The following is a 25,532-nucleotide window of genomic DNA, read 5'->3' as shown; positions in this document are numbered from 1 at the left end:
TATATATGTACAGTGTAAAACATGGTTGTTTAAATATGTATTCATTTGAGGGCATATTTTAAGGGCTGCACCTAACAGCCTGCCATTTTTACTGTATAATGAAAAAAAACCCTGGCAACCAGACAGAGAAGAGCTATAGTTGAATGGTCCATCTATGGTGCAGTGGGCAGAGCAGATTCCAATCTCAGTTCTAGGATAGCATGGACACAACCCATTCAATCAGATGTCAAAGTGAAGGGGACCCCTCCCTGGGCCAGGACAGGATGATCTGAGATGCCCCCAATCCCCATCCAGGGAGTGGTTTAGAAATGATTCAGGAGATGTGAAGCATACCTGGGGGTCAATAAACAAGACTGTGCACCCTGATTAACGGTCAGCCACCCAGACAGGCACAATGGGAGACAACCTCCGTTCTTCCTGCTGTAATTACAGCTGTCAGGGGTGCTGGCATTCCTGCATCTGTCTTGTCAGCAGCTAACCCAAGGATGGCACAAAGGTGGGAAGGACACCAACTCTAAACGGGAATCTTCGGGTGCTGAATCAGCCAGCTATGAAGCTTGCTTGACCTTTAGACCCTGATTACACTAAGAGTGAATTTCCTCTGTAGCTTCAGCTAGTTTACGAGCCTCTGGGCCTGATGACAATCCACCCCTGCATAGCTCAGTGGGAGCAAGTAAGAAAGTACATGAGAAAACATGTTTCAAACCAACCAGAGAGTGCCAGAAAACTTTAGTTGTTATTATTATTACTATTACTATACATTTTAGTAATAAGCATTAGCCAAACTAGGTGTAGCTGACAAAACTCTATGCCACGAATTGATTCACATCTCTAGATTTAGCCTCATTATTCAGGCACCGTGGCACATGGGGACAGTTTGGCCCCCTCTGCCTTTGCAGTATCGAATATATTCCCTACAGGAAACAGAGGTGGCTCAGTTTGTGTCCTGAGAAAAGCACAGCAGGAAAGAGAAACAGACTCTCAAGCTGCCCCTCTAAAGAACCCTGGAACCCTGAGCTCTCTACACGCTCTATCTACATAGTCCAAACCCACCGGCAGGGGCTGAGGTCCCAGATTCCCAAGGCCTCTGCTGCCTTGTGCTTCTGTGTCTCCCATTGCACACATCTGTGGAGAAACTGAGGCACTGGGGGCATCCACAGTGGCTGGGCTATCTGTCCCTTCCAAGTATCTCATCTATTTGCACAGAAGGAAATCTGGAAGCAATAAGCCCATGTGTTGCTCTCCTCCCTGAATCTCTGAGCAGGCAGCCATGGGCAGCCTACAGCTTCTCCTTTCATGGTCAGTCACACACATACACTCTCAACCCAAGACAGAAGGTGTTCAGAGGCTTGGAGAGGCACCAGTTGGGACCTGCTCTGTCTGGAGCAGCTCTGTAGAGAAGGAAAAGTGTAAAAAGAGAGACAATTGCTGAGAAAAGATCTGGCTGTAAGAAGGTACTTAGTTGAATTGCAGCCTGGGGCAACCCACTGAGCTGAGGTCTAGAATCTACCTATGGCAGATTTTCTCCAGCCCACGGTAAAAGTGAGAAAAATATGGGTTAAAAAAAAATTAGGTAAATTCATCACATCATTCATTTGACCAGAAGTTGTCCCTGATCATTTGGATCGTGAAAGGGACTCTTTTCACAAAGTCACTGTCCTCATTGAAACACTGAGAGCTGCAGATCCCCTGGGACCTCTGTCTGCTGTCACCTTCTGTGGGAGGATTTATTGGCCTGGCTGCTTTAAGGTAGGTCCACCCAGTGACTTATGTTCACCAGTGAAACGGAAGTAAAACAAGCATGTCACTTCAGGGAAAAAGTCCTGAGAGACAGCTAGGCATAAAGTTCCTTTCCTGACTCAGAGGTCCTGGAAATGAATCCCGAGATGGAGCTTGCATCAGCTGGCCTCAGTGCCGATGGCTATGAACATGTAGTGGGAGTGAAAATCAAACCGTGATTATATGGAGCTTGGAGATTTGCAGAGCTAAATAGTTTTCTCAGTGGGGTCTGGCTAATACCATTCCTGGATGGCCATCTCTGTCTTTTTATTTAGCAAAAAGAAATGCCAGCAGTCTCCTTGCTATTGTTGTTTTATGGTTTCTGTTTGTTTTCTTTTTCTTCTAACAGTTACCCCTGGGAATACACGTTTTTTGGACACTAACACCCTGACAACTGGAGCGTGAGGTACTCAATTTAACAAGGGGAACAGCTCTCAGAACAAAGATCCCTCAACTTTGATTCAACAAGAGCCACGCCCTTCATCTCTGCACAATAGATAAATAAAAGTGCATATCAGATTCCTAAATAGGTTTTCACACAGCACAGCTGAAGGAAAAAAAAAAGTTTTTTCTTCTTGCTAAAGAAAAAAAATTCTGTGGCACTGGGCCTAGTGACAGGGAGGAAATTCAAAGCCTGTGGTGGTCAACTCTAGTGAGACCCTATCTAAAAATAAATAAATTAATTAAATGCAAAGGGCTGGGTTTATAACTCCCTGGAAGAAAGAAAGTCTCACTAGCATGTAAAAGTCCAGGGCTCACTATGAAATACTGGGGAAAAAAAACTGTAGCAAAGACTGTACCAGGCCCTGGATATATATATAGGAGTATATGTATATATGTGAGTGTGTGTGTGTGTGTGTGTATGAATATATGTATGTGTGTATGTGTATGTGTGTGTGTGTGTATATATATATATGAGCATAATGAAGGTTATACTATTATCCTTTGGCATATTTGGATTTTCAGTTTTGTGGGGTCCTGGGAGGGTCCAAGAGACATAGACAAGAGGCAAATTATCTTTTAAAAACATCACCTAGTGGCCAGGCACAATGTGAGGCAGTATGCAAAGTCTGAGGCAGAGAGAGACATAAGGGGCTTCCTTAGAGTAGCCCACATAAGGATGCTTCCCCCAAGTGCCCTAATATTTAAATTGCAATTGGAAGGACAGAGGCAGAAAACCTACCATGAGTCAACTCAAGAGCTGGATACCTGCAGGCAGGAGAGGAGGTAATGATTGAAAAAGGGAACCAGGGGGCTGAAGGGCCACAGGAGCCTGGGCGGGCCACGAGGCAAGGGCAGAAAGGGTGAAGCAGCACCAGAAGAAGAAGCAGCCTATTCCACGTCTGCATTTCTGAGAGCAAGGTATGATGGTTTTCATCTGTAATCCCAACATTGAGGAGCAACATGGTTCTAGGCTAGCCTGAGCAACTTAATGAGACACTCTAGGGAGAGAATAGAAGAGAAGGAGAGAAATGATTGGGGTGGGGGTGAAAGGAGAGACAAGCTTGAGCTTGGTGCCTTCAGAAGCCCTGCTGTCTTTTCCCCGTCCTTGCCAACATACATCTCCCTATCCTTTTTCCATCTCATACATGGCAACTTTAAGTTGCTCAAGCCTGAAATCTCAGCATCTCTTTCTCCCCGAGCCTACCCCATTGAGGGGTCACACTGCCTCTACCTTCAACATGTAATTTCAATTGTTTCCCTTGGAGTTGCATACCTGGTCCAGGATACCAGCCTTCTCTTACCTGGACTCTTGCAGTAGCCTTCTATGAGGCTACTCTGCTTCTACTCTCAGACCCCCAAGCCCCACCCATGCCCCTTTCTCTACATAGCCAAAAGAGTCTCCAGACACAAGGTCAGTTTGTTTCCCACCAGACCTACACAGCCTTCTCACCACATTCAACTAAAAACCAAGGTTCTTGCCACAGGTACCCAGTCCACTACAGTCCTCTCACCAGCTCTCATCTCTTTCCCCTTCCCCTCTGCTCACTCCAACCAACCTTGTGTGCCTTCTGGATGATTCTGAGCATGCCAAGTGGCATGGCCCCATGGCCTGCAACTTGTATGCCATCTCCTGTCAGAGACTTTCTTAAGTCCTTTGTTCTCGCTCCCTTCCTTTGATAGATCTGTTCTCTGAGGCTGTATATCTGGGCCCTTTTCATCATCTCCATTTTCATACCTGAATCATCACCTTGCTTGTCTAGGCCACAGGTTGGCAAACTTTCTACAAAGAGCCTGATGGGAAATATTTTAGGTTGTCCAGACCATACAGTCTCTATTATAACTGCTCAACTCTGTTGTTGTAGTGAGCAATGGCCCAAATGGGTAAGCAAATGAACATGGATGTGTCTCAATAAAACTTTATTTACAACACAAATTAGAGCTGGCCTATGGGCACAGTCTGCCCGCTGCTGTTGGCAGCTTCCTAAGATGCAGACTTCAGGAAATGAAGGGTTTTTGTTTTGGGTTCATACTCTCTGTGATACCTACCCACCATGCTTGGTGCCTATCAGGCATCAATAGTTATTGAATTGATTGGTTGATTGGTTGCCGAATAAGTTCTTGGGAGCCTTTGAGTTTAGGGACCTGGCTAAGAGTTTGCACTTTCTTCTCAAGACAAGTTTGCAAAGAATTGTTGGCAGTCTTAGCAATATTCAGGACTACTGATTGACAGCTCTTATCTGCAGTAGGCAATTCTCAGAATGGAGACATTTTGAGACAAATGACAGCCGCTTGCTCGGCTCACTATTTACTGCTCCCATAAGAGCACTCAGTGTGTACTGCACATCACACGTCGAGTTGGATGTGTGATGATGCACCGGGCTGCTGCCAACAAAAACACGTTGAAATAAAATCATCAGCTCCACAAACACCCAGAGATGACACTCCAGATACCCCCATGGGAATAGAGGAGCCTGCAGTGGCTTTTCTCAGGAAAGGCTCGAAGACCCACTGTTGGCACTGGATGTGAGTGTGCGCAGAGGCTACGATGTGGCTAAATGAACCGTCAAGTCTGAAGTAGCTGAGAAACAACCAACTTAGAGCTCAGAAAAGAATGTCTCTCTTGTCTTAAGACATTTCATGCTACTCTAGTAGAATCTTCCTTCACAAACATTCCACATGGCTGGCATCTTTACTACCTTGGGTTTCTCACCTTCATGCAATGAGGAAAGTGACCCTGGCACACACTGCCAGGACTCACTAGCTTTTTTGTTTTCTGATGCAATAGTGACAACGTCTGTGATCTCATAATTCTTCCATTCTGCATGCACCTAAAACCCTTACAATACAGGCACAGCTTCCAAGTTCTTCTATCAGCTCAAGGTGTCTATGGCATATGGAATGCCTGATGCTGAGTATATATTTGACTTATAAATCTGATACCTGGAGGGTTGAAAGAGTATGGTGCCAGTGTCCTGGCAAAGATAAACACACCACACACACACACACACACAGAGAGAGAGAGAGAGAGAGAGAGAGAGAGAGAGAGAGAGAGGAAGAGGGAAGTACCTTCATGCAGGAAGCCCCCAAATGTGGGGTGGCATCACCCTATACAACCTATTTTCTCGAAAATCAATGTGCTCTGAGAACTCAGTCTTTTCCAGCAGCAATGCTCTTCATGGTGTTACTTCTTCCACCCTACCACACGGATGAAGATGCTTCTGGAGCCCCCAAGCTAATCTATACACAGCACTCTCATTTTGGTGTGGGGCTGAGCATGAGAAGCATGTGTCTGATAAAGTTGGGTGCTCCTGTGTCTGACAAAGTCGGTTGGAGAAGGACCAGTCTTTAGTGAAAGATGGCCATGGTATGCAGGTCTGGATCTGTATATGTGTCCATATATCATGGACATCCTTGAAATCCAGTCTGCAAGAGTGTACCCTCCTGGCAAGAGGAGAACACTGAAGGATTCTTAGGAATCTGTTGTTATGGTGATGAGAGTTATCTGCAGACAGGTGGATACAGAGAATGAATGAGCGAATGGATGTGAATGAGCGAGGAAGAAACAGATGCCAGATGTAAGAAGCAGTGCTGACCCCTGAGGGTGGCGAGCAGCCCTGAGAATATTTTAGGTAGAAAGCATCTTCTTTCATCTCTTTCCAGCTTAAACAAATGGAAGAGTTGGTAAGAACAGTCTTAAGGATCAGAGGCTACTCAGACTGCTGCTTCTTAGGCTGTCCCTCTTTGGTACATGGAGTCGAGTCACCATGGTATGGCTGCTACCTGTATGGGCCCTCACACCAAAGACAAGCCAGCTGAGGTAGCATTCTATGTCTCCCTTGAATCAACCCTACTCAGGTCCAGCCACCTTCCCAGGTATCTTTGCCTGGAAAAAATCATTCCAACTCAGAGGGCTTATCTCTCTTCAGGTACAACTGTCCTTACCTCAGCACCAGGCTACCTAAATTTGGGTCATGATGCTACCATTTGCTAACTCAAGTAAATTTGAGATTTCTGAAGCCATGGACAATTTGGCTTTGCAAATTGTAGCACCTTCCTACATAAGTAGTGTGATGTAGTCACATAGTGTGTGATCGATAAATATTCCTGGAAGTAATGAATGGATAGATCTACAGTCGTTCTTCTTCATCTTCTAGTTCCTCACATTCAGATACAATTGACCAAGGAACAAAAGTATCACATTGCTCATTGCCTGTGCTATCTAGTTAGCCATACTGATTGCATCTGAACATGGACAGACATCTTTCTTTCATTATCCTCCAAGCAATACAGATTAAATAGTTATTTACATAGAACTTTTACTATTCCATGGACCACAAATAATCTAGGGACTGTTTAAAATATGTAGGAAGAGTAAAAAATTATTATGTCATGAACACTACATCATTTTATACAAGGGACTTAAGTTTCTGCAGATATTGGTATCAATGGAATTTTCTGGAACCAATCCCCCAGTAGATAACCAAGTGACAATGCTATCATTAGAATTGAAATTAGTTATGATGAGATAAAAATAATATTCCTTAATTTTTTATCGTTATTATTGCATGTGAACATGATTGTATGAGGGTATGTATGCCATGGTACACATGTGGAGATCAGAGGGCAACTTTGTGGAGTTGGGCTCTCCTTCTACCCTTATGTAAGTTCCAGGGGTCAAACACAGGTCACCTGCCTATGTGGCAAGTGCCTTTACCCACTGAGTCACTTTATGGAGTCCCAACATAATTATATACAAGGACATTTTGATTATTATGGAGTGAAACAAAGTATGTGGGCAATGACAGAATCCTAAGAATTTGAATCAGAAAGAATGTGGACCAACCTTGCAGGATATATTTTCCCCACCTGCAGAATAAGTTCAATCAAATTACTTTGAAGATCCCATATAGTTCCAAAGTTCTGTCATTGAGATTAGTAGACTCAAGACTTAAGATTTATTTGTTCTCATTTTTATGAGATGTGTATGGATGTCTTGCCTACTTGCACCATGGGCATGCTTGATACCCACAGAGGCAAGAAGAGGGTGTCAGATCCTGTGAGACTGGACTTACAGATGATTGTGAGGTTCTGTGGGGGCTGGGAATAGAACTCCAGTCTTCAAGATGAGCAGCCAGTGCTCTTAACTGTCAAGCCATCACTCACATCAAGAGTTGGTTTCTAGTGACAACGTGAATTCCTAGAAAAATGAGTGGAAGAATTTTTGTAATTTAAAAAATCCTTTGAGGGACACTCAGTACTAGGTCATTGTAAAGATCTTATCAAACACAGGGTGGGCTGGATGAAAGGTGGGCCTACAGCTTCCTTATTTACTCGGAACTCACGAGTCAAAAGTCTATAAAGCAGCCACTCCTCCCACAAAAAGCCAAGGACACTGGAAAACCTGAATCAACACTGCTCAGAATCCTCTTGGAAAATGGACCGATGAGAGGCACAGGGAAACACCTCCAGTTCAGTGGGGAACCTTTAACCCTACCAAATCTATGGTTTGGCACACCGGCCTGTGTCATGATGAAAGATCCATCAAAGACATGAAAATCCTGTGGCTTCCAGAAATGCTATGGCAAAATGGGAGATCTAGACCAGATGGGCCTGTCTTCTAAGCTTCTCTAAGAATTGTCTCTAACTCTTGCCACCATCTGCCACGTGTGGCCATCGTCCGTTTGTGTTACTGGATGCTACATTCTCCCAAAACTGGGCTTCTTTGCCTCAGGACCCGAATTCCCAATACAGGCTCAACAAACATCCACTGAATGAATGCATAAATACTGGCCATTCAAATCCACCTTTAGGGTACACTGATATTTGAGAAAATGAATCATTAAGTCCTGTGATGTGCCACTGAAAGCTCACTTCTGGGTTAAAATCAATTATACCCGCTGATTATTTATTAAGAAAAAGAGTGGATCTGCCAGCACATGATCTCCCTTCTTCTTTCTTGACTTCTCAGTCAGCTTGGGCTGAAATTACAGAGACCTGTGGGCAATAAGCCCATAGCTTTACCACCAGTGTTCTGCCTGTGGGTCTGATCCTCTGTGAGGTATTGCAGGCAATACAGCTGGACTTTGGGGGTGACACACAGTGTGGCAGCCATGGCTGACTCCTGTTGGGGTTCTGCCCCTCCACACAAACCCCGTAGCATGTGATCTCTCCCAAAAGAGCCCTGTGGTGGGTTCTGATGGGGAGGGGGGAAGCTAGAGTCCTCTTCAACAGATGTCACCATAATTAGACAACTCATTATATCAAAGAATAAGAGAAGGAGATTGACGCGGACACAAATGTGAACATATTGATAGCTATTCTGCATGTGAGTTTGTGAAATCTTGGAAACTGATTTCCTGGACAAGCCTCAACGGATGAGTCAGCGCTTGGAGCCCAGGGAGATTTTCCACAATGAAATTCAAGTGCTAGAAAAGTATCCTGAGAGCTTTCCACCCCTACCCCACCCCAGGACCATTCCCAGGGCAGCCATGCCTGGAAGCCAGTGTGGCTGTGTACCTGCCTACTGCCCTATCCTTTCATGCCCTGGGAAAAGTCTAGTAACAAGCCTGGGTGAAGGAAGCAAGAAGGTAGCAATGTAGCCAGGCAGGCAGTCCCTATGGGCAAGGGCTGAAGCTGACCCAACAGTATGCCGGCACCATGGCTGCTCCAGTCTGTCCTGAGAGTCCTGGGAACCAACAAATGGCAGGGGGCTCTCCTGGGTTAAAGATTTCCCCTGGGATGTCTTCATGAATCTACAGCAAGGATGAAGTGGCCAATACAAGCATTCCCACAGGACCCTGCTCATTTGGCCCTTCCTGCGTCTGGGTTAAGAACTTCCCTGGGAAGGGCCTCCCTGGCTCTCTAGTAAAGACAGAGTGCCCCGTGAAAAGCATTCCCACGGGACCTCGTTTTGTTCTGTGGGAGTACCCTGGAATGTGTGTGCCTCTTTGGTGGCAGACCCTTGGTGGTGTTTGGTTTCTTGACCCCTTTGCACAATGTGAATGTTCTAAAAATGGGTAAATCTAAAATACAGAAGGAAATGGTGGATTGGCACAGCACACATGTGGTCCTTTGCTGAGCTCTTTGCGTCCATGCTTCCTGCCCACATCCTGAGGTGGACTTCCCAGTGAGGTTCTAGATAATCACTCTGCCTTCAGAAGACCCTTTCCCTGGGGTGTCCACATGTACAAACCTGGGCGTTACAGCTGGGCCTGAAGCCTTTGTCCCCCTCTTTACCCCCAGCATTACCACAGCCCCCACCCTCAGCAATGGCTTCTGCCTCAACAGAGGAACCAGAAGCTATGGAGAGGGAACACTCTCATAGAACTCACGGTCATAGAACTCTTGCCCACATCCACGTAAGGACTTATGTGGCTGCCGTCCATGTCATGGAGAGTCATATAGTCTATCTTCAACTGTTCTTCATGACCCTCTCTTCTCCCCTCCCTGCCCCAGCCCATTAGACTTTTCCCAGTGGTTACAAGCCCCCAGCCATCTGACATTGCTCTCCTCCCTTCCAGTCTATAGCTCACACACCCTTCTCCTGAACCTATTAAAAGACCCTCCAACTTCCTGAACTTGGCATTCATAGCTCTTTCCAAGAGTCTTGAGAAAAATCCCTTTCTGGAACCTAACATCCCTAGGCGCCGTATCTTTCTTTTCCTGTTTCTCTTACTTCCAGATCTGATAATCTAGGAAGGACTTTCAAAAATCCCACCTTTCAGGGAGCCTTCTGGGCTCTGCCTCACCCAGCTCTGCAGCAGCCTGGCACCGTCCTGGAGGCACACTCTGCTCCAAATGAAAAATATTGCTGTGTTTGCCTTGCCCTCTCCTATCCCAGGAAGTTTCCCGGGAAGCGCAGCAGTGTGCATCACAGAACTGGTGCCCCAGGCCCTAACACAATGCAGCTGACGGATGGCTTACCTTAGAAGGGAATATTATTTTCTAGGTATGAGAAGATAGTTCATATTGAGTTTCTTTCCAAAATTAACTTTTCAAAGCCTTGGTAGGCGAATCACACTATATTTTAGGCATTGATGCCAGGGCTTATGGGAGCTATATGTAGTGCTAGGGATGGGTTAGGTATGAAGAGGTAAATGAGGAAGGGGGAGTCCCTTTAGTTTGCAGGTTCCTTCAGTGAGGTGGAAGGCCAGGCACTCACTGATTAAGATGCTGTAGAAGCATCTCAGAAGTGAACAGGCAGCTTGAGTGCCTTTGAAATAAAAAAAAGAAAAAAAAAAAACCCATGCACATAAGGTAAAAATAAATGTAAAAAAAAAATGATAGCAGTGAGCTCAACATCGATTTCCCTTATTAGCCCCTTCAGGGAGTTTGGCTTACAGGTTAGGAAAAAGAAGTAGGAAAGATAGGCCATTAAGTAGACAGTGCAGCCACTAAGGTGAGAACAGTGTGGGAGAGGGATAGGCTTGGCCTGCACTCAAGAGACCTCAGTAAAAATGTAGAGAGATTGTCACTGGCTTTAGATGTCCCTCTGGCATTTCATCTCCACATGACCTACAGAGGAGGAAGCAGGGCTGGATGTCAACCAGTATACCCAGGCTCCATGCCACTTGTCCTGACTACATGTGTGAGCCTGGCAGGTGTTGCTATGGCACGTGGACCGTAGCAACACCCTCACATGCTTGTCAGCCTGAACTGCTATAATAAGAGACCAGAGACCTGAGAGCTGACACAAACCAAATGTATCTTCACACAGTCCTGGAAGCTATAAAGACCTTCTTTCTGGTCAGTGGATGGACAGCTTCTCTGTATGACTCAGACAGACACACAGACAGACAGAGGAAAGGAAGAGAAGAGGGATCTCATGACTCTCCTTATAAGAACATCACTTCTTTTGCATCAAATCTTCACCTTAGCCCTTCATTTAATTTTAGTGCCTTGACACTGTATCTCTAAAGCACTAACAGTAGGAGTTATAGCTTCAACATATAAACGAAGAGTCCACGATTCAGTCCATATTAAAAGCAAAGTTTCCCACCCCCAATCCCAGGCCAGTATCTTTTGCCAGGGTCTCTTACATCTGCTCATTATGTATGGTCTGAACCTTATCCTGTGCCCCCAGTCTGTCCTTATTGAGCTTTCATGAGCCTCTGATAGGCTCATCTATCCTCTCTGCTCTGGAGTCCTCTCCCTTCTCTCTCGACTCTTGGCAGTTTTCCACTGTTTGGTTCTAGAACCCTGAGACTGACAATTCTGAATGGGTATTAGCCACTTGAAATAGAAATATGTCAAAAGTAGGTTGTGGCTACGGGAACAAGATCGTTATTTTACAGTGTGCTACTCAAGCTTATTGGAATCATATCTCGGTGTCACGCTCAGTTAGAGCCCTGGTGTTTGCAGCCACTTATGTTGAACAAGAGTCACTGACAGCTCCAGGAGCTGTGACAGTGGCAGAAGTAGAGGAAGTGATGGGACCTCCCTGGCTTGAGTCAGGGAGGCAGCTCAGATGGGAGTCTAGTGAAGCAGTGTTCACTTAGTAAGAAGACCACTCGTGAGGATTTAGACTTCCCAGAGACAGGATGCACTGTAGCCTTCTCCCCATCCCTGGATATATCTGAGCAGAGAAAGAAGGGGGCAGCTGTTGTGGGGAAAGAGTCACATTGGCACATAGCCAGCTATTACATATGAGGCGAGCTGTGGGGTTCTCATGGCAAAAATGCAATCTGCTGTCTTACTTTGCATCTTCAGTCCATTACTCAGAGAAACAGAACAGCCAGGAGCCTTTTGGAACATTCAAGAATAGGCAGCCAGCTGTAAATGACCCAGAAACCAAAGGAGCCCACAGTGAGCAAATTTGCTGTAGTTGACATCTTTCCTATGTTGAGCATTCTTATGGCTCTAAACAGACTATCTCTCCGGCTCCAGTTTCAGAAACAATTGCATACCCTTAGGGTTTGTAAGCCACACTACAGAGAGCATCCTTTGTGTAGTACCATCTGAGTGATTCGCTTGGATCAAAGCAAATCAGCAAAGATCTCCAGAACACCATACTAGTGCAGGAAAAACTATGGTGGTGAGACCTAGTCTCTGCCACCGGGCAGGAGAGCCCAGGGAGAGCACAGGCTTGTGAAAAGCTTAGCTACGATGCCACCTCTTCTAGCACCTTCCCAAAGCCTGGCAGTTACTTTTTCAGAGTTGTCAGCTGCCCCCATTCAGCTGTGCTTTCTCCGAGGACAGCATAGCTCACTGACTAAAACAGCATTTACACATAAGACAACTGAGCCTACCCCCACCACCACCACTCATATGCTTACTATAACTTTTTACATGTTGTTTTAATGCCCTGAATTTTAATTTCCACATCTGAAAATGAAATTTCTATTAGTATTGATCATTATGTGATTAAATTGTGTAACATATTAATATATGGTTCACGGGGCCTAAGATGTATGTGCTTAATTAATACATTCTACTATTAGGGATACTACTGCCAATAATAATAGAGTGAAGTCACTGTTAGTAAAACTTAACTGCTAAAGTAAATCCATGAATCAAAACCCACACAAAATGAGTAACACTTCACACTCCTGTCTTACAGGCCCTCAAGAACAGAGGTCCTTCATCCCCAACTCTCATATAGGAGTGATTCACTAAGCTAACAAGTGCTTATTACAAGGCGAGAATTGGTCACAATCTCTGTCTACATTAAGCCATTTAGTCTAATTTCATATCAGTTCCGTAAGCTAAGTACTAGGACTTTCTCCCCGTTTACACATTAAGAAACTGCAATGTAGAATAGCTAAGCAAATAGCACAGGGATTTGAACCTCTAAAGTCAACCAGCCAAACTCCAAACAAACTACCAACCATGGGCACAAGTGTCTTTCTTCAAGTATGGACTATGGCTTCATCCTCATTTCAGCGTGCCCTGCCACATATAGAGAGCCAGGGTACACTGGGTGTTGGGTAGCTGTGGAGTGAATGGATTCTATCTGGTTCTCGCTGTAGGAATTCACATATTTATATTAACACCAAATCTCCATAAACTTACAGGTGGTGAAAGGGAAAGCGAGGCTGGAGTGAAGCCATCGGGAGGTGTCTCCGTTTCCGCAGCCCCTTTGTTCATGTCTAGCCAACTTCTGGTCTATCTCTCCATCCTTGATGCTGAATATGCCATCCCATTCTCAGTTTACACCACGACCTCACCAAAAGTCTTCATCCCATGCAGCTTCCATCCTGTTTGGTCTTGGATACAGAATGAATAGATAAGATGGCACAACATCATCTTCTAGGCAGCAGGACAGGTTGCCATGTGTCGCCTAGCTATTTCCTCTCAGTTGAAGCATTCCACCCAAGAGAAAAATTCCTTGGACTCAGAATAAATGAAACTGACAAGAGTCAAGAAGAGAGCAGCTCACAAGAGGTCCCTGAAATGTGCAGGATTCACCTTTCCCCAAGGTTATATAAGCATCAACAACCAAGGTGTTTGCAAAAGAACCCCCACTGACAGCTGCTTGCAAGGACTGCAGAACACATAGGGATGTGGCTACCTGGAGTCCTCACTTACGGTGAAATGAGATTCAGTGATGAAGCTGCATTTGAATCATCTGGGCTTCTATAAGGAACCCACACACACACACCCATGCTCTTGTATGTACTACAATAAACTATTCATTTGCCAAGATAGTCTTGAGTACAATAGCTTTTTCGGTCTGCTATCAGTGCCCTATCTGGGATGGATAAACGTTTGTTTGTGTCTCCCAGGAAAAGCCACAGAGTAGGAGCGAGAAGCGGGCTTCACAACCCTCCACACACTTTGGAGAAACAGCAATAAAGCAATGCTTCTCTAACTAGGGCAGAGAAGGAGATGGAGAAATATTCCAAAGGGTCTGTGAGTTCTCTCTGAACTTTGAGATGATGGATTTCTGTCTCTGTGATGATGTGGTTAAATTTAGAGTTCCCGATTAAGTTGTGGAGTGGCATTTATCTATGGGTATAAACATAAATATTTATAAGGCAACTTAGCACCATGACAATCTAGCTAAGAAACAATATTAACTCAACACCTAAAGCTTAAACCACCTCAGATATGGCTGTTTGTCTGGGCTTACAGTGAGATATGAAATCTGTCCTGTGAAAGGGGCCTCATAGCCAATTAAAGAGTTGGTAATCCCCATAATGGTCATGCCATTACCGCACCAGCAGGCACAGCTTGCCTAGAAGGTTGGTATTGTAGATCACCAAGTTTATTCACAGCTGGGTTCTCTCCCACAGCAGCCTCTATATGGCTGCCCCCATAGCCGCCAGCAAGAAGTAAGCTTCCAGCTCAACTACAACTTGGTTTCTCTTCAGTTTACAATCAAGGTGTCCAGTGTCTTTAGCAATGAGGTCTTATCAACTAGTTACAGTAGGCAATCAAGAAAAGTGTCAAGAGCCTGTATTGTTTTATGGATCCTCTGGTGCCTGTCTGACCAACAACTCATAAGGAGGTAAGGTGTTTCACACCCAGCACTAGGGATTTCATTTAGTAATCATTGGCTTTCAGGAGCAGCCTTATCTAGACATGCAGAATATCTTCTTTCTAACTCTTGTTTTTTTAACTTACATTTTTAATTAACTTACAAAGTAGCAAGTTTCCATATGGCTTTTTTCATACATCCTTAGTTTTAGTTAACTTTCCCTCCCCCGTCTCCCCCACCTCCCCTATACTCATCCCTGCTTAAACTTTCCACCCTCAGAACTCCCCCTCTGTTTTCATGTCTGCTGGGCGATGCTATCTTCCCTCCCTTAATGCTTCCTGCACCCCAGTGGCCCTCTCTTTGCAACAAATGGTGGTGAATGCAGAGACACATGGCTGCTCAAGGTGCAGAGATGGTGATTGAGCATCATAAAGCATCCCGAAAAAAGAGGGATCAAAAAATGTAAGAGTCACAACATAAGACTGTGAGATTCTGTCTTCTGGGGATGATACAGTCAATGCAGTTCTAAACCCATGGTCACACGGATGATCCTGGTTGACCTCAGTGAGTCTGGACATAAAATCGAATAAAAAGCTGAAAAAAAAAACAATAAACCCCTGAACACGGAAAGTGGACCTGTAGGGAATGGTACTAGAGGCAGGAGGGAGTTGTTGGGGGAGGAAGGGTTAAAGGAACCACAATGCACACAATGCATTTATGAAATTGTCAAAGAATAAACTCAGTGAAGAGTTTTTTCTGTAAAATAAATGCAATAGTCTTATATCTTAGGGGCTAAAGCCAATAACTCTGACATGACAGGTCCTGTTTGCAGACCCCAAAGCTGCCACTGAACAGTGTGTGTGCTCACAGCTAGGGTCCCAGACACGATAAGAAGCAGAGGGAACCTGGCAAGCTTTCCTGCTGACCCTCCTTCCACCCCATTCTGGCAACTCCCAAACCTACTCACGTATGTCTCTACAGTCAACACTTTGCCCGGGGTCAAGACTGAAAGAAGCCACTCTTGGACTGAGCAGAGACCACCTGGCCTGATGTACCCACCACCACAGCCTCAGTTGGTAGGATACCTTGTAGCCGACCACGCCCATTCCTCTAAGTGCAACCCTGACCAGTCGCATACAACATGAGTTAGCCACATATACTTACTGGTCAAGAGATGATCCTCACAATTCACAGATTTTGTGGTTTTTGAACACACCTGCTCACACAGGTGTAAACCCAAATTTATTGTAGACCGAAAATCAACACCCATCGTGCATTTATAGTCACCTGCAATCAGAGACAGAGGAATTCAGCCAATTCACACAAGCCCAGCCAGGGTCAGTCAGGGCTAGGCCCCCTTCTTACTGCAGCTCATATATCCTCTGGGGTCTATTTATAGTGTGGTTTGTTTTGCTTTGGTTGGTTTGGTTTTTGTTTTTCCATTTGTGTGCTTTTTCGTTGATGAGCTCACTGCTGAAATAGCCATCAGGAACAGTGATGAAGTTTTCAGGGAACTGTAATGAGCCTTGCAGAAAACATGTATATGTAAGGTGAGCCTTGTTCAGGTGTGAGGAATAGCACTGTTGGCTGTGACTTCAATGGCAATGAACTGGCAGAGTATCAAACAAGGAATTTTCCAGTAAAAACACACACCTAAGGGTACATGGTCTACCTAATGGGTAGAAATTGTACCCACTGGCTGAAAGGTAACCTAGTGTCTCCTAGAAGCCATGGTTTAGTATGGCCAATGCAGTGTTCTTCAAGACTTCATAGACAGTCAGCCATTATGAGTACAGAGAGAAGACAGCATACACCTGACCTACATGAATGAATTTGAGATTTGCCTGTGTAGCCTGTCTCAACACCGGCACACACCTTCTGTGTCTGGATTGCCACTCTCACCTCTGGTTTCATGGCAGACGGGTGGTTCAGACAGTGGCATTGCGGAAGTTGGAGTAAGGAGAAACTCCTCCAGGTGTTTTACCACCACCACCCCTCAATTTTTTTGTTTTGTTTTGTTTCGAAACAGGAACTTGTGTAATCCAGGCTAGCCTGGGACTTAGTATGTAGTCAAGGTTGATCCTGAACTTCTGATCCTCCTCTCTCTACCTCCCATGTTCTGGGATTAGAGGTGTATGCCACCATACCTAGTTAATCCGGAGCTGGGATTGATCCTGGAGCTTCACACATGCCAGGCAAGCACTCTGCCCACTGAGCTGTATTCCCAACCCCAGGTTTCTCCTGCCTACCACTGTTCTTTATCTCTTCTTGCATCTCTTGTTCTCTTCCCATCCATTCAGAATGCTTTAGATGGTCTGTGATCACTTCAATATTGTAACAAAGGTCCTTCGAAACAAGTGAGCCTCCAGACATCTCAATCTGCCACAGTGGAACAAGGCAGGCAGCCAACAATGGTAGAGCCCTAAATTCAAATTTCTACATAAGTCTGTGAAAATTCTCTGGAATTGTTCTTATGGACACTTTAAACTTCAGCAGAAGGAAAGTAGTGGAGAGAGGCTAGAAAAATACCTGTACCCTTTCGCCCTACCCCAGGCAACAACCACAACCACTTCAGTCTTATCCCTCCACACCTCGGAACTATGGCCTGTCTTCATGATTTCCTACAGTTAGTACCATTTTGTAGGGATTCAGACCCAATTCACAGAGTTGTGATGAGTTGACCTGCCTGGCACAGAAGCAGAGGGAGATACAAATGCCTGCCAGGTGGCGTGTATAGTTACAATTTACTTCCTTTCAAGGGGTGGTACATGAGTCAGAGTCCTTGATATAAATAATAGGATCTATCTTAGCCCATTTTGAGCAGAAAGACAATTGAGGAAAGAACATTGAGTGGTTCTCAGAATCTTCAGAGCCACCAAAGAGCCACTCAGAGGCGGCCAGTTACCTTCATGCTTATGGCTACTTTTCAGCCTCTCTCCCTGCTCCTGAGACTACAGATATGTACACCACACCTGGCTGTGGGTACCTTTTTATAACAGCAACTAAGATTCATATGACTTTAGGAGAAGAAAACTATATGACTGGCATTATTTTGTTCTATTATAACATTGCTCAGAGAAGCCAAAGACAGTTAACCTTTCATTCAATATCTACTATAGAAAATTTTCAGTGAATTATGATAGGTGAAAGGGTTTCCCTGAATGTCATTTGGAAGAGAAAGCAAAAGACTAACTTATCTCATTTAAAGTCTCTATTAGTCTATAACTTTACTTTTTCTAGAATGTTCTATAACCTAAACTCATTGAGAAAATTAATTGGGCTACTCACTCAAATGAAATTGAGATGGATCTAAGTACAACTTCTTAAAATAAGAAAAACTACTATCAATTTTTTTGCCATAAAGTGTATTTTGAAGTAACTCGTTTTTTGTATACTAAAATAAAACTTTTAGTGTTGTTGCAAAATAAATAAATAAATAATTTTTAAAGTAACCAGCTAAAAATAAAGGCTTTCTAAGATCCCTCCTGCTTCCACAGTTAATCTATTCAGGCACAGATCAGCCACTCTGAACTTCAAACACCAAGCTGCAGACCTCTACTGATGCTGGAGGATGCAGATAGATTTGGGGCTTCCTCACCCACTTCTAAATTAAACTCATCCATAGATGCACATGGCTGGTGAAAAGCTCAGTTTATGTGTCTGAGGGATCAGGAATAGCAGAAATTTGTCTTATTCCACTTCTAGAAGGCAGGTGCCCCAAACCAAGACGTCAGCAGTACTATGCCACCTCTGACACCTGCAGAAGATGGCCCATGCTTTACTGCTCTCAGTTTCTTATGGCTATTGGCATCTCAAAAACGTGGCCATATCATTCCAAGTTGCTGGTCCCACTGTCACGCTGGCTCCTTCTCTCAGTTAACAACCAGCCCCTCCAAGGGTCCCTCCCCCGCCCCCCACTTAATGAAGAGGCCATCCAATAATACAGAGTGCATTCTTCCCGAATACCTGTAAAGGCTATTTTTCCAAGTAGAGGACTAGCCACAGGCTCTGTTTAGGGCATGGTGTACATTCTCAGGAAAGGCTGTTTGTGTCACTCTCCTGATTCTTTTAGCCAAACACCTAATAAAGAACAACTTAAGGGAGGAAGGCTGATTTTGGCTTATAGTTCAAGGGAACACCTTCCATCGGGACAGGGAAGGTGGGGCAGCAGGATCTGAAGGCCATTGTTCGCATCGTTTCCACAGACAGGAAGCAGAGAGGTGCATGCTGGTGTGATGCTCAGCAGTCTTTCTCCTTTCCAAGCAGTCTGAACTGCAGCCTATGGAAGGATGCTAACCACATTCAGGGTGGGTCTTCCCTACCTCCATTAACTTCGTTTAGAAAATTCTAAGCAGTAAGCCCAGAGATTTGTCTCCTAGGTGATTCTAGATCCCTTCGACTTGACAATCGAGATTAGCCATCACACCATCGTTCAACTTGCTGACACTGATGATAGATTCAAGTCTCTTGTGAAGCCTTTAATATGCATCAGATGCTGTTGCTGATGCAGAACAATGAAATGATAGTCTCCAGGAAGGCAGCTGCTGTGAGTGCTTCTCGATGCTTGGCCAGGCTTGGAGGGGGCCAATGAGAACCAGTGTCCATATAAATCATCTCTTCCTACAGGTGAGAATGAAGCCCACGGATTATCCAAGATCACCCTCAGGTCACACAGCAGAGTTCAGTGCCTGATCACCATAAGCCTTTCTTGATCGCTCTCCCAAGCTGTGTACAGCGATCCTCATTCAGCAGACCCCAGGTGTCAAGCCCCAGCAGAGCTAACACAGCATCTTCCTTGCTTTTTGACAGGGTCTCCTTGGCCCTTCTCAAGATCAGCAGCATCTGCTCTCAGGTCTGCTGGGTTCCCAAAGAGAGACCAGATCAGCTCACAACTTGCTGCACGACCTTGAGAAACGTTCTCGAACCTCTCTTGTCTGGTTTCCCCACCTCTCCTCTGGAAGCTCTGGCTCAGCGTGTTATGAGGTGACTTTCTGCACAAACATGCTGTAGTTTGGTAATTCCAACCATCTGAGCATGTTTAACTTGGCCCTGGGCCATCCCAGGATGTTTGATAAAATCTGATCACTTGGACAAGTCCCAGGAAGGGAACAGATCAGAGTTTGCATTCAGCTTTGGGAGCCCACCTGATGGGAGAGTGTGTGTGTATGTGGTGGTGGGGTGGGGGCTGGCTGGGAAGGATGATGAGACTTAAAACTAGGCAGAAGACAATGCTGGCCAGAGAAGCAGATAGGTTCCTTACTCAACCACCATCAGAGACACTTTCTCCTGCAGTAGATGGGAATAAATATAGAGACCTACACCCAGACAATATGCAGAGAGCCACAGACCTCGGAACACTCAGCCATGAATGGAATGTCTTCATCAAATCCCCAGGGCTCAGGGAACCTTGTGGAAGAGGAGGCAGAAAGAGATGGAGGGCACCAAGGAAACAAGGCCCTCTAAATCAACATGATCAAAGCTCGCACAAACTCACAGAGACTGAAGCAGTAAGGATGGGGCCTGTGAAGGTCTGTACCAGGTCCTTTGAGTGTATATTATGGCTTCCAGTTTGGTGTTTTTACAGGTGTACAGATGAGCTGGTCTCTGACTCTCCTGTCATCTCTTGGCCTCTTTTCCTTCTGTTTGCTTTGTCTAATTCCAATGTGTTGGTTTCTTACTGTCTTATTATATTATATTTTATTATTTTAAAAATATACTAGGAAAAAGTAATTCAGTACATTCTGAGTAGAGAAACTGAACCTGGAAGAGGGATAAGATTCACCCAAGGTCACACAACTAATTAAAGCCAACGCTGCAAACGACTTACCTATTTTGACTTCTATTCCTTGCTTCTTTTCTGTATATCAAGCTAACCAATAGATTTACTTTCCTGTACTCTGTTCAGTTAGTAGCAGCTGCCTCAGACACTTCCAGAAGGCTCTTAGGCCCTCCAGCCCAGTGAGAAGAAATTTGCTAACACCTGGTCACCCCGGGGAGAACAGGAGCCTACATTTTGGCAGCCTTGATCTATCATGCTGATGGTAGGGACAGACTGCTGGTGGAAAGTTTGAGCCTTATTCTCTATAAAGAACCAACCAGTGGAAGTATAAAGCTACATAACTGAGTCAGCAGAAGCCCCCTGTTGGTGTTTGTCCCCTAGGTGGTCTGCAGTGCACGCCTCAGGAGCTGCCCAACACCTATAGCCGGAGTTACCTAGGAAAGGCTAGGAACCAACAGACTGGAACAGTGACAGGATGCCTGACAGCCAGTGTCTGAGCAGTGGGGGAGTATGTTCCTAGAAGACAGCTAACATGGGGGGCACTCTGCACAATGGGCACCCAGGAGTTTTTGTTGTGTTTTCTGTCTTGTTCCAGTCACAATACCACTGCTTAGGCTGACAGGGAAATTGGCTTGTTTTCATAAGCCCAGCTATAAAGCTCCGTGTAAAATGCTGGTAAAGTGGCCAGTTCTCTCATGCCTAAGCTGAGGGCTGGTGAGATTCTACTGAATTTCTGTAAGATAAAGATTATCATCCCTGCTTTACACATGAGGAAACGTAGGTTCAGGTGAGATGGGGAAATTACTAGTCACACAATTGGTAGTGACAGAAGTAAGATCTAAATAACAGCCATGCTTGCCACTCATCTAATTAAAAAGCTAGACCCAGCCTGAGGCCTATTTCAGAACTCATGGAATCAATTTTGGTACCCGTGCCTCCCATCCCAGCACTTGGGAGGCTCAGGCAAGTCGATTTGCTGAGATTGAGGCTAGCCTGGGCTATATGGTGAGCTCCAGGTTAGCTCAGGCTACAACAGAACCTTTCCAGAGCAGAACCTGAAATTCCAACCCCCTTTAATAGGAAAGCAAAACCATGGCCTTCGTCTTCTTTTGCTCACCAGACTCCAAACTATCACACTTCTTTGCCTCTGTGGGAAAGCTAAGTGACCCAGCATGTCAGAGGACAAGGTTCTCCACACAGCTGCACCCCATCTTCTTCCCCGACACCAACACGAACCATACAGGTTAAAGGATATTGGCACTGCCACACACTCTCCTTTTTCCCAAATTAATCAAGAAGCAGGAATTTCTGACAAACGCCATCTGCTGATTTTTCAGAGACAAGTTTTGGTGGTGTGACCAGCAGGTGCCTCAGCTTTTTCTAGCATGCAGTACCAAAATAGTCACCATGGCAACCCTTGGAGGGCAGCCTTCCAAAGGGATGCATTGTGAGCACAGAAACTCTAGAGCACTTTCAAGCGAGAAGGAAGGAGGCTGGTATTGGGTTTCCAGTATGGGCGAGCGTGGCTTCATCCCCAGCCTCACGCTGGGCTCCAGCCCCTGGGTGCTGGGCATAGTCAGGCCCCTCACTGTTCTGAGGCCTGTGTTTCCAGAAAGAGAAGAGAATTGTGAAGTATGGACCATGGCAGTAAGCATCTTGGGTATTTTTTGGCAGAGGTTAAAGTAGCACAGTAAAGCTAAACAACATGGCTCTGAGTTGGTTCCTGCCCAGACCTGGGGCAGCTGACTTAGCTCAAGTCTCAACTTCTCATCTACATGACTGATGACTGGCACCAACATGTCCTAGGGAACCTTATGGATATAAGATAGGTGTGAGAGCTACTGAGAAGATATCAAGGGGACAACACAACCAGAGAGAGAGAGAGACAGAGACAGATACAGAGAGACAGAGAGATAGAAACAAACACAGAGACAGACACAGAGAGACAGACAGAAACACAGAGACAGAGACACAGAGATAGACACAGACAGAGACAGACATACAGACAGACAGAGACAGAGAGAAAGACAGACAAAGAGGCACAGAGAGACAGAGAAGACAACTGGGTATTAGAAAGCCTTGGGTTCCTAACCAGGCTTTGACTCTTTCAAATCTCATGACCTTGTGCAATTCACAGAGATTGTCTAGCCTGCACTTCCACCTTTCCAGAATGTTCTAAGTCTGCCAGCAAGGGTTGAGAAGGTTCCAGCAGTACAACACACATGGTCAGAGGTACACAAGGCTGCCCTTCTTGTCTCTCTCTCCTTTGTGCTCAGAAGAGGATCAACCAGGGATTCTTCTGGGAACTGGAACTTAATGCTTCCTTGTGACACTAAAATAGAGAGAAACAGAGTATTTCAAGATGTCCCCCTGGGACAGCCCTGTCCCAATGTGACAAGAGACCTGAGAGGAGCCAGGAGAGGACAAGAGACACATGGCAGTACACAAATCTGACCTGGAGTGGGAGGGAAGGAAAAATGGGTGGATCCTGGATGCTCTGCTAGAAAGGCTAGAAAGGCTCGATGAGGCTATCAGGATTTCTGGACCAACAGGGCCTGCTAGACACATTTTCTGTCTCTTGGAGATAAGTTTAGCTGTGTATCCCTGCCATACTCACTCACTGATTGGGTGGAAGCAGCTAATAGAAATGTGGCTTTAACATAACTGTAGGTGCAGACCTCTAGGGCTCTCAGTCAACTGGGGTCCCCTTTTCAAAGCATACTCTCATTGGCAAGGTATTTTATCCTGACATCCTTTCCATGGACAGCCACTTTAGGGATGTGACCACAAGCCCATGCCACCACTTCAGAAGCCTGTAACCCATAACCACAATTCCATGACCAGGAACACTATGGAACTTAAGACTGAGCAAGACCTCAAAACTTCAACTTGGCAAAACAAGATTTCCTCCAGCTCCGTGAGATTATAGAACAAAGGTGCATGCGTGAGCTGCATTTGGGTATGTAGACAAGCATGTTTATCTGCCTGTGAGACCTACGTGTCCTATCTGCCTCGGAGGACAGCATTTCTCTGTGTGTGCATATATTGTAATGTTATATAATGATACCGTTAACACTATGTTAGGCATTGTACATGGAGCATTCCGACTGCCACTGTTGTCACTGAGTGAATGGGTAGTTAGGTTGGCTAGTGACCATAGAGGTGCCACCATCTTTGTAGTTAAGTTTTCCCTGCCAACATGCCAATCAGGTGCCACCGGCAAAGCCGTGGTTTGAATCAGGAGCATTTTCCTTCAAAATCTGAATCCTACCTCATCCATGCGATAATTCATTTGCACAAAAGCACATACAGGTATGCACAAGACGGAAACGGGGAAAGCAACATACACAAAAAGGTGCAAGCTCATGGTTTACTAATAATTGGCATCTGGCATTGCCCTCAGAAGCCAACCAATTCGCAAATGGAAATCTCAGGGTGTATGTCATCTAGACAATCTTGGTGGCTCCTTGTTGTAAGCATTTCTAATATAGCATGCTGTGGCTCAAACTTCAGGGACACTGATTCTTCTAGCACAAGCTAATGACAATCTGCTCTTTCCTTGAATCCGTGTTCCTGTGACAAATTTTCACTTTGCTTCATAGAGATTGCTGTGTCCTGGTTGGGGGATATTTGCTTTTTGTTTGTTTGTTTTGGTGTTTAGATTTTGGTTTTGGTTTGGTTGGCTTTTGGTTTTGTTTTCAGGTGTGTGTGTGTGTGTGTGTGTGTGTGTGTGTGTGTGTCTATCTCCTGGAGATTGGAGTTTTGTGAATCTTTTTTCTCTGCTTGTTTCCTGGCAGCCTGAAAAGCTAGTCTGAAGGAACAGTCTAGACCTGTTTTAGCTTCCCGTTTGTTGGGCACGGGTACGCTCCTGAAATGCCTGTATGTAACTGTATTTGACTCAGGGCCTGATTGGAATGATCCGAAGTGCCCAGTTTCTAAGAGATGTGACTTACTCAAGTTTATTCCACAAACAGGGATCAGAACACAGTTGGGAGCTGAGCTCTGGGCACCTAACCCCCACGCACCCCACTATGCTCAGCTTCTCTAGACAGAAGATATCATCTGCCCCACAGCCTGCTTTTCGGGCCTTCCATTCGCTGGGCTGAATGTCGGGAGCCAGCAGGACCAGCCAAGCTCAGGACAGGGCCAGTCGGGGCCTGGACAGGTAGACTTACCTGGATGGGCACCAGCAAGGCTATCTGTGTATCTGCTGTCTTCCCATTTCCTTTCGCAGTCTCCTTCCTCGCTTCACAATGAAGAGGCCAACTTCTGCCAGTGCTGACTGCCATTCAGATTCTTTTTTTTTTTTTTCTTTTTAAGAATTTGGGGGAAGAAAACCATCATGTGCTCACAAGGGACCTGGGGAGCAGAAGTGTCTGGAGATCTTGAGCTGTTAAGGTAGAGAGATGGCAAGCTTTTCTAGGACATCCTCAGGGGGCCTGTGTGGCAGGTGGAGGGCAGGGAGCTGCCATCTGGCTGGTCTCCAAGGCGCTACTGTAGTAAAATGGGTGAGAGGGTAGATGTGACATAATGAAGGGAGCTGCCTTCAGGACCAGGTCAGAGTAAAAATCACCGTACTTGCCAGGCTGGCTTAAGGGGGCAGCACCCACGCGAAGCCCCAGTCATGTTTATGGAAGATCTACCAAAGTCATCTGAAAGAGGACAGTTTTGCTTTAGATCCCAGGGATAAGGCCAAGGCCAAGGATAAGCCACAGGAAAGAGAGGAAAGAGGAGGGCAAATAAAAAGATTCAGTGTGAGCAAGGTCAGAGTGGGGCAAATCCAGGGGTGGAGGCGGTGGCTGGAGCGTAAAGTGAGCACATACATGTGTGTGTGTGTGTGTGTGTACATGTGTGTGTGTATCTGTGTGTGTTGTGTGTTAGACAGTGTGTTTACCGGTGTGATGTATGTATGGACATATACTACAGAGGGAGAAGAGGTGGCACTGGATAAAGGATAAGAAATCCTGATGACAATAGGATCTTCAGAGGTCAGTTAGGAGACATACAACCAGGAGCAGCTCCCAGCTCCTATACAGGCAATCGACCCTTGACTGAATGTCAAGATATGAGAGAGCAAGGAACCTCACTGAACAATTGAATCTCTCTTCAAAA

The 25,532-nt window shown here is 45.4% G+C and overlaps 1 long non-coding RNA gene across 2 annotated transcripts; it reads right to left on the bottom strand.

The window, feature by feature from the left end:
- Window positions 1-7,130: 7,130 nt before the first annotated feature.
- Window positions 7,131-21,853, bottom strand: LOC116095989. 2 transcript variants are annotated; one of them, XR_004120791.1, is made up of 4 exons: window positions 21,538-21,853; window positions 15,806-15,928; window positions 13,234-13,427; window positions 7,131-7,420 (listed from the first exon to the last, which is right to left on the bottom strand). It is a non-coding gene; the product is annotated as an uncharacterized LOC116095989 (long non-coding RNA). The 2 variants fall into 2 exon arrangements; XR_004120792.1 differs by lacking the exon at window positions 21,538-21,853 and adding an exon at window positions 16,544-16,695.
- Between the last annotated feature and the right edge of the window lie 3,679 nt (window positions 21,854-25,532).

Source organism: Mastomys coucha, unplaced genomic scaffold (assembly GCF_008632895.1).
Source record: "Mastomys coucha isolate ucsf_1 unplaced genomic scaffold, UCSF_Mcou_1 pScaffold18, whole genome shotgun sequence".
NCBI classification, from domain to species: Eukaryota; Metazoa; Chordata; class Mammalia; order Rodentia; family Muridae; genus Mastomys; species Mastomys coucha.
The sequence above is the reverse complement of the archived record's forward strand: the minus strand, read 5'-3'. Positions and strand labels throughout refer to the sequence as shown.